Source organism: Capsicum annuum, chromosome 1 (genome assembly GCF_002878395.1).
Source record: "Capsicum annuum cultivar UCD-10X-F1 chromosome 1, UCD10Xv1.1, whole genome shotgun sequence".
Lineage (NCBI taxonomy): Eukaryota > Viridiplantae > Streptophyta > Magnoliopsida > Solanales > Solanaceae > Capsicum > Capsicum annuum.
Genome location: NC_061111.1, coordinates 79521606 through 79531866, shown reverse-complemented (window position 1 = coordinate 79531866; position 10261 = coordinate 79521606). Strand labels below are relative to the sequence as shown.

The 10261-nt window shown below is 38.8% G+C and overlaps 1 pseudogene; it reads right to left on the bottom strand.

The window, feature by feature from the left end:
* Positions 1–10261, bottom strand: part of LOC107855726 — an 88978-nt pseudogene that overhangs the window by 39006 nt on the left and 39711 nt on the right.

Below are 10261 nucleotides of genomic sequence, written 5' to 3'. Positions count from 1 at the left end.
AAACACACCTACGATAAAAGAATGCATGAAAAGTGTTTGATAAAAGGCCTAGGATGATAGAATTCATGTCCCATGATTTAATAGTACTTAAAAGACAAGTCCATGCTCTATGCTTTATGATTTTATATGAATTCCACGTGATTGATATACGTCATTGTTGTGATATGGATTGAGCGTGATATTGAAGATATCCAAGTATACATATGTTGTTTGAATTTCTCTTCCATACGTAAGATTTTGAGAACTATGCTTAGTATGAAATCCCTTACTTATGATATGGTGAATTGTGGACTTTATTTTATGATCAAGTCAGTTATGTGTGTCAGTTTTCTTCCATCGAGTCCTGGGGGTACTAGTACCCAAAAAATATATTTGTGTGCCTAGATCCATGTCACATTATCATGATAATCTCAGTCAAGCCATGATCTATAGGACTCAGTCAGTCATGCGACTCAGGAAATCTCAAAAATCTCATGATCTCAATAAATTCTTAGATAGTAGTACTATTCTGTCAGTCAACGGAAGTTAGTTACTCAGTCCATGTACAGCCAGTTAAATCATGTTCAATCTGTTCAGATGGGAGTAAAAGTTAGCACCGAGTGAACCTAAGGATGGGAACTCACCTGCCAGTTTAGGGTGTGATTCTTAGTAGTCATCCTTGTGTTCCAGAACTATTTAGCCAACGTAGGTTGGGACATCTTAACCTGCCAGGTTAGGGTTGATGATGTGGCTTAACCTGTCAGTTTAGGGTTCCCACTATTCTCATTCGAGTACCTGCCAGCTAAGGGTCACTCACAGCTATCCTTACCAGTGGCGCAGTATTGACACCCTTCCAGTCGGGGTAGAAATTAGACCCCAACCTAGCTATATGCATTATTAGGGCATGTCGGTTAAGCAACTACCTCCCACAGTTTTATTCCAAGTCTCAGTAAAAGAACTCAGATAGTTTTCTAGATTTCAGTATACCAGGACTGTTAGTTACAGTCAATTCAATTACAGTACAAAACTCAGGTAGTTCCATCAGATTCAGGACTGTCAGGCACAGTCATCCATGTTATCAAAATTTTAGTATCAATCATGTTAGATAACAGTAAACTATGTATTAGCGTATAGATCCAGATATGATGTATTCATGATTTTAAGTACTATGTATACATGTTTGTACTCTTGCGTTCACATCAGTTAGTCAGTTAGCATTGTTCATACATGTAAACCCTTTTGCATTTATCCTACCTTACTCGTACACTCAGTAATCCCAGTCATACTAACGCATTTGCGCTATGGTGTTTTCTTTCATGTTACACCATAGGTTCAGAGACACGAGTTCCAGATCAGCAGTAGCATTCCAGTCGCAGAGTTGCAGTGAGTCCTCATCCATTCAAGGATGATATTATTTTATTTCATTCATTATTTCAGTTCAATTTTGCTAGACGGAGTTAGTTAGAGACATGTTCCTTCAACTCCTTATTTCAGATAGTATTTAGAGGCTTTCAGATTTAGTTCAGATTTTAGATTCAACTTTCAGTTGTTTTGGGTATTTGTTACCCTATTTGGATGTTATTATTTATCAGATATTCTATTCAGTTGAACCTTATGGACTATTGTTCATATTTTCTGCATTCTACAAGTATATTATGCAGTGTACAGGTATAGATATCAGTCATGGGTTAGCTTGTGGTCCCTCGGGTTCATAAGCACCATGTAGCATTCTGGTTTAGAAAATTGGGGCGTTACAAACTTAGTATTAGATCCTAAGGTTCAATAGAGTTCTAGGAAGTCTGAAAGCCACATCTAGTAGTCTTTTACATGGATTTGTTGTGTGCCACATTTATGTGCAAGAGGCTACGAGATGTTTTAGGAATATTTTCCCCTCTTTTAGTATTCATGTCGTGCTAGTGAGTATAATCTTAAGTTAAACTCTCAGTCTAATCCATTCTTCCCTTATTTCAAAATATACCTCCAAAGAGAAGAAACCAGCCTGCTCCTCATCCCGAAGATCCTTTGGGCGAATATGTTTCTCATGCGGAGTTTAGGGTCACATTCACCACACTTGCTAAGTTTGTGGCTACCCAAAATGAACAGCCACCAGTTATTCCAGCCAATCTAGTGGCCAACTCAGCCGCATCTAGGATTCAGGATTTCACCCGAATAAACCCTCCATCTTTCTTCGGGTCTAAGTCTGATGAAAACCCTCAAGAATTCATTGACCAAGTCTAGAAGGTCATAGATATCATGGGAGTTACTTCTTGTCAGAGTGTTGTGTTAGCTGCATACAAGTTACAGGACATTGCTCACACTTGGTTCAAATAGTGAAAGTCCACGATGGTAGATGGTGCAGGTCCTATAAAGTAGGAGGAATTTGTCACGGCTTTCTTAGACAGATTCTTTCCCCAAGAGGTGAGGGAGGAAAAAGTTTTGGAGTTCATCAACCTCAGGTAGGGAAATATGACGGTTAAAGAGTATTCTCTCAGATTTACTCAGCTAGCCAGACATGCCCCTCATGTGGTTGTAGACAACAGGGCTAAGATTAGCATGTTCGCATCAGGATTGAATGATAGTGTGGTAAATAAGTGTAGGTCTGCAATGTTGAACAGTGATATGAATTTAGCCAGGCTCATGACCCATGCTCAGCAAATAGAGGAGTAGAAGATTAGGACTAGGGAGAGGCAGAACAAGAGAGCAAGATCAGGCAGTTTCAGTTTTGCTCAACCCAAATTAGAAGGAGGAAACCGTTCGCAGTTCTGTCCTAAGCCAGCAGTTACAGCTCCTTCCTCCACCAGTGCCCCAGTGCCAAAATTTAGAGATGGTAACAGAGATCGATCACTAGGATCTAAGTCTCAGGACAATATCAGCAGTGCCCAAACTAATCCCCTATATTAGACTTATGGTAAGAACCCTGTAGAGCTGGTAGCAATGTTTGTTTTGATTGTGGCAAGCCAGGCCATAGGATTAGAGAGTGACTGCAGTTAGATCTATAGGGTCAGCAGAATTGTTCTACAACCCAGTCCAGTCACCTAAATCAGTAGGGTGCCACTTTCAATGCTGCTAGTGGGCAACGCCCAAATAGACTCTATGCTCTTCAGACCCGACAGGATCAGGAAAATTCACCTGATGTCGTTACTGGTACATTATAGATTTTCCATGTTCATGTTTACGCTTTGCTATATCTAGGTGCATCCTTGTCATTCGTTACTCCTTATATAGCAGGCAATTTCGGAATCAGTACCAAAATTTTAGTATAGCCCTTTTTAGTCTCTACCCCAGTGGGTAAAACTATCATAGCTCGGTGGGTATATAGGGAATTCCCAATTAAGATATTTCAGAAAGCCATGTCAGCAGATTTAGTCGAGTTAGCGATGGCTGATTTTGATGTCATTCTCGACATAGATTGTCTTCATTCCTACTATAACACAGTCGACTGCAGAAAAAAGACAGTTCAATTTTAGTTCCTGAATGAGCCCATCCTAGAGTGGAAGGGTAGTACTTCATCTTTCAGGGGTCATCTTGTTTCCTACCTTCGGGCAAGGAAAATGATTTCTAAGGAATGTGTTTATCATCTTGTTCATGTTAAAGACTCTGGTTCTGAATCTCCTAACTTTGAATCAATCCCATTGGTTAATTAATATTAAGATATCTTTCTCAAAGATCTTCCAGGCATTCCTCCAGAAAGGGAAATAGACTTCGGCATTGACCTTATTCTAGATACTCAGCCTATTTTTATTTTGCCATACATAATGGCACCAACAAAACTCAAAGAACTGAAGGATCAGTTGAAGGATCTCTTAGATAAGGGATTCATTAGACCCAACATTTCCCCGTGGGGTGCACCAGTCTTATTCATTAGTAATAAAGACGGTTCTCTTAGGATGTGTATTGATTATCGTCAGCTCAACAAAGTTACGGTCAAGAACAAGTATCCTCTGTCCAGAATAGATGACTTGTTTGACCAACTTCAGGGTGCCAGTTATTTCTCCAAGATAGACCTCAGATCAGGCTATCATCAGCACATAGTTAGAGAATGTGACATCCCAAAGACAACTTTCCATACTCGATATGGTCACTTCAAATTTCTAGTTATGTCCTTTGGTCTTACCAATGCCCCAGCCTCTTTCATGGACTTGATGAACCGTGTGTTAAAGCATTACTTGGACATGTTCGTCATAGTATTCATAGATGAAGTCTCGGTCTATTCCCGCACAGAGCATGATCTTTCAGACCATCTCAGAATTGTTCTGCAGACTCTTAGAGATCACTAGCTATTCACTAAATTCAGTAAGTATGAGTTTTGGCTAAGGTCAGTAGAATTCCTTGGCCATATTATTTCTGGTGATGGCATTAGAGTAGATCCTCAGAAGACTAAAGTGGTAAAAAACTAGCCTCGCCCTATCTCTCCATCAGATATTAGGAGTTTCTTGGGTTTGGGTGACTATTACAGGTAGTTTGTTAAGGGATTTTCTTCTATTGCATTCCTCATGTCCAGATTGACTCAGAAGAAAGTCAAGTTTGAGTGGTTAGATCCTTGGGAAAAGAGTTTTCAGGAATTGAAGACTCGACTCATCTCAGCTCAAGTCTTAGCTCTTCCAGATGGTTCAGATAGGTTCATAGTATACTTGATACATCCAGAGTAGGTTTGGGTTGTGTACTCATTCAACATGGTAAGGTCATAGCCTACGCCTCCAGGCAGTTAAAGCTCCATGAGAAGAATTATCCTACTCATGATCTTGAGTTAGCAGCCGTAGTATTTGCCTTGAAGATTTGGAGGCATTATCTATATGGAGTTCATGTAGATGTCTTCACAGATAATAAGAGTCTCCAATATGTCTTTTCTCAGAAAGATCTCAATCTTCATCAGAGAAGGTGGTTAGAGCTCTTGAAAGATTATGACATGAGTATCCTTTATCATCTAGGCAAGGCCAACATTGTGGCTGACACTCTCAGTAAACTCTCCATGGGTAGTGTTTCTCACATTGAGGATAGCAAGAAGAAGATAGCTCAGGAAATTCATCAGCTTACCAGACTAGGTGTTCGCTTAGTCGATTCTTCAGAGGGTGGTGTATGTATTCAGGATAGTTTAGAGTCATCTCTAGTTTTTGAGATGAAAGAAAAGAAAGACAAGGATCCTAGCCTTGTCAAGCTAAAAGAGTTAATTCAAAATCAGAAAGTAGAGGTTTTCTCCCAAGGGGAAGATGGTGTCATTCATTGTTAGGGTCTTCTCTGTGTTCCAGGTGTAGATGATTTAAAGCAGTGAATTCCTACAGAAGTGCATGGTGTGCGATACTCTATTCATCCAGGGGACACTAAGATATACCACGACCTACGGGAGATCTATTGGTAGAGTGGAATAAAGAGAGATGTTGCAAAATTTGTGGCTAAGTTCCCTACATATCAGCAGGTTAAGATAGAGCATTAGAAACCTAGTGGTTCTATGCAGGAGTTCACCATTCCTACTTGGAACTGGGAAGAAGTGAACATGGACTTCGTGATGGGTTTGCCTCAAACTCGTCATCAGCATGATTCATTTTGGGTCATTGTAGATAGAATGACCAAGTTATCCCATTTTCTTCCAGTCCATACCTCTTAGTCAGCCGAGGAATATGCCAAACTCTATATCAAGGAGTTGGTCAGATTACATGGTGTTCCATTATATATCATCTCAGATAGAGGTACCCAGTTCACCTCTCACTTCTGGAAAGTATTCCAAAAGGGTTTTGGACCCAAGTTCATCTCAGTACAACTTTTCATCCTCATAAAGATGGTCAAGAAGAAAGGACCATTCAGACTCTTGAAGCTATGCTAAGGGCGTGTGCAATTGATTCAAGGGAAGTTGGGATGACCACTTTCCTTTGATTGGGTTTACATATAATAATAGTTATTATTCCAGTATTAAAATAGCTTCGTTCGAAGATCTCTATGGTAGGAGGTGAAAATCTCCAATCGGGTGGTTCAAAGTTAGTGAGGCCTCAGTCGTAGGGCCTGACTTAGTATTCGACACCTTAGAGAAAGTCCAGTTAATCAAAGAAAGACTCTGGGCTGCTCAGAGCTAACAGAAGTCGTATGCTGACATTCGTAGAAAGGATCTCGAGTTTGAGGTTGATGACTATGTATATCGAAAGATCTCTTTCGTGAAGGGAGTGAAATGTTCGGCAAGAAGGGAAAGCTCAGTCCCCGATATGTTGGTCCCTTCAAGATTCTGATTCGCTTAGGCAAGGTACCTTATGAGCTCAAATTGCCTTCAGATCTAGCCTCAGTTCATCCAGTATTTCATGTCTCTTTGCTCAAGAAGTGTATAGGTGATCCATCAGTCGTAGTCCCTATTCAAAGAATGACAGTCAGAACAGTCTCTTCTATGAGGAAATTTCAGTCGAAATTCTAGACTATCAGACTCGTAGACTGAGGAACAAAGAAGTTCTTCCAATCAAATTTCTTTGGTGAAATCAGTCCGTTGAGGGAGCTACTTAGGAAGCAGAAGCAGACATGCATACCAAGTATCCTCACCTCTTCTCCGCCAATCCAGATCAAGATCAAGGTAACAATTCTTCTTAAGCTTATTCAGTTTCCCATTCAGTATTCTATACAACTTGGTATTCAGTTCATGCTTACATTTCATCACAAATCTGGTATCAAGTACCATTGCATATTCAGTCATGCATTGATGTATCAGTCTAGTGTATAATCATGCATCAATATGCATTCTCATTCGGAGAACTCATTTATCAGATGTCTCAGTTATGCAATTATGAATCAGTTTCTCATACATCAGATATGCATGTCCAGCATGATATGTTTAGCTTATCATCATGTCTGTTATGAGATCATGTTATAGTATTGTATGTCTTGTATGTACTCCAGTTCATTGTCTATCCCCATTTCAGTCAGTCTCATTCGAGGATGAATGTTTCCAAGGAGGAGATATTGTAATACCCTATATATTTCTAAGCTAGAAAATGAACCGCTGTTCCTACACATGAAACCTTCAATCCTATGATTTATATTGGAGTACATGAATTAGGATGAGTATACTAGTTATAATAGAGCTTATGATGTGTTAAGCATGTTCATAAGAGTCACTTAAAGTAAGCCAAGCTGAGAACTTTTGAATTCACCAAGTTTTCGTGTGTGATTTCACATAGGTCATCTTTGAATGAGAATAACTTCATTTATAGGTGATATTTTCCTATATTTATACCATCCATATTGTAGATAATTGAACAATATTTTCGTCGATACCAAATTCGCCTAAAACGAACATCCGGTGAAGAAGTTATAGCGATTTAAAGTTTCAGCAGCATCATTTTAGTCAGTGGTGCATCACGTCGTAAGTCAAAATGACATTTGTAAATTTTCAGTGTCTCTCCGCAATTCCACCGCATCACGGTAAGTTTCCAGGTCACAAGCGTGGGGCAATGCGATATCTCCGCGTCGGGGTAGGGGCCCAAATCGGGTAATTTTCACAGAAATTAAATGATGCATCTAGAGAGGTATTTGGGTCATCTTTCCACCCCTATATATATTCCATAAACACGGAATTAAGCCCTTATTTCACAAAAACATACTCTTTCTCTCAAAATTCTCTCAAGAACACATTAGGATTTTCAATTGGGGATTTAAGTTCAAGCAAATTTCTCTGTCAATCATCAAGAATCTTCCATCTGAGGTATGCGTAGTGTTCATCTATTGATCCATTTTGTTCATTGAACTCAAGAACCATGTTTTAAATATTATATTGTGATTGTATTGTTGTGATATGACCATGTACATGTTGATGATTGTTGTTTAAGTTTCAAGATGATATCTAAAGGTGTTTTCATGAAGTATATGTGTTCGTTAGTTGAAATCCATTAACTTTATGTTTAAAATGGGGAAATTCTTAAAAACACACCTAAGATAAAAGAATGCATGCAAAGTGTTTGATAAAAGGCCTAGGATGATAGAATTCATGTCCCATGATTTAATAGTGCTTAAATGACAAGTCCATGCTCCATGCTTTATGATTTCACATGAATTCCACGTGATTGATATGCGTCGTTATTGTGATATGGATTGAGCATAAAATTGAAGCTATGCAAGTATACACATGTTGTATGAATTTCCCTTTCATACGTAAGATGTTGAGAACTATGCTTAGTGTAAAATCCCCTACTTATGATATGGTGAATTGTGGACTCCATTTTATGATCAAGTCAGTTATGTGTGTTAGTTTTCTTCCATCGAGTCTTGGGGGTACTAGTACCCAAAAAATATAGTTGTGTGCCTAGAGCCTGTCACGTTATCTCGGTAATCTCAGTCAAGACATGATCTATAGAACTCAATCAGTCATGTGACTCAGAAAATCTTAGAAATCTCATGATATCAATAAATTCTCATATAGCAGTACTATTTCATCTGTCAACGGAAGTCAGTTTCTCAGTCCATGTACAACCAGTTAAATCATTTTCAGTATTTTCAAATGGGAGTAGAAGTTAGTACTGAGTGAACCTAAGGATAGGAACTCACCTGCCAGTTTAGGGTGTGATTCTTAGTAGTCATCCTTGTGTTCCAGAACTACGTAGCCAACGTAGGTTGAGACATCTTAACCTGCCAGCTTAGGGTTGATGAGGTGGCTTAACCTGTCAGTTTAGGGTTCCCACCATTCTCGTTCGAGTACCTGCCAGCTAAGGGTCACTCACAGTTGTCCTTACCAGTGCTGCGGTATTGACACCCTTCCATTCGGGGCAGAGATTGGACCCCAACCTAGCTATATGCGTTATTGGGGTATGTCGGTTAAGCAACTACCTCCCATAGTTTTAGTCCTAGTCTCAGTAAAAGAACTTAGATAGTTCTTCAGATTTTAGTATACCCGGACTATCAGTTACAGTCAATTCAGTTACAGTACGGAACTCAGGTAGTTCTACTAGATTCGGGACTGTTAGACACAGTCATTTATGTTATCAAAATTTCATTATCAGTCATGTTAGATAACAGTAAACCTTTTATTAGCGTATCGATCTATATATCATGTATACACAATTTTAGTTACTATGTATGCATGTTTGTACTCTTGCATTCATATCAACCAGTCAGTTAGCATTGTTCATGTATGTAAACCCTTTTGTATTTAGCCTACCTCACAAGTATACTCAATACTCCCAGTTGTACTACCGCATTTGCACTATGGTGCTTTCTTTCATGTTACACCATAGGTTCAGAGACACGAGTTCCAGATCAACAATAGCATTCTATTCGCAGAGTTGCAGTGAGTCCTCATCCATTCGAGGATGATATTATTTTATTTCATTCATTATTTCAGTTCAGTTTTGCTAGACGGAGTTAGTTGGAGACATGTTCCTTCAACTCCTTATTTCAGACAGCATTTACAGGCTTTTAGATTTAGTTCAGATTTTAGATTCAGCTTTCAGTTGTTTTGGATATTTGTCACCCTATATGGATGTTATTATTTATCAGATATTCTATTCAGTTGAACCTTATAGCCTATTGTTCATGTTTTCCGCATTCTATAAGTATATTATGCAGTGTATAGGTACAGATATCAGTCATGGGTTAGCTTGTCGTATCTCAGAGTCATAAGCACCGTGTAGTATTCCGATTCAGCAAATTGGGGAGTTACACAGGGCCTAGGCATGATGGGTATCATAATTCCATTAAGGTTCGAAGAACACCCCATTTGCCTATCCACACAGATCATAGCACAACTAGCAGTGGCTGAAATCCAAACATATAACAAGATAGAAAGATAATAAAATCAAGGATGACTAAAAGTGGCATCATCAATACCCAATCAACAATAATATCCACAAAGCCTCTACAAATCCAAAAATAATCTAGGTTGGGACATGCCTCCTACTCTGGCAATGACAATAACAATGATAATGTTAATGTTAACTCTTTAATTCTAGTTAATGAAAGGAAACCGATGAATGATCAAGTTTTTTGAAGAATGGAAGCTCACTACTTCACCATAAACGAATGACGAACCAAACTGATCCATCTAACATTGTGCAGGAAAAGTAAAAGTATCTCTAGTGCTGGCATCTTATGAAGATACACCATACGGAGACAGTTAGTGGGTTGAGCACTATAATGTAACTTAGGGATAGAGGGTAATATAACGGCAAGTCAAATTCAATTAAAAAACATATAAACATCATCATGTACATATTAAATTAATATGTCAGGATAGGGAACAAGTCTTAGCATCAAGTAAATCATTAACCTAGACTATGTAGCTTAACCGTCATAAAAGGAACCCACGAGCTATATGGGT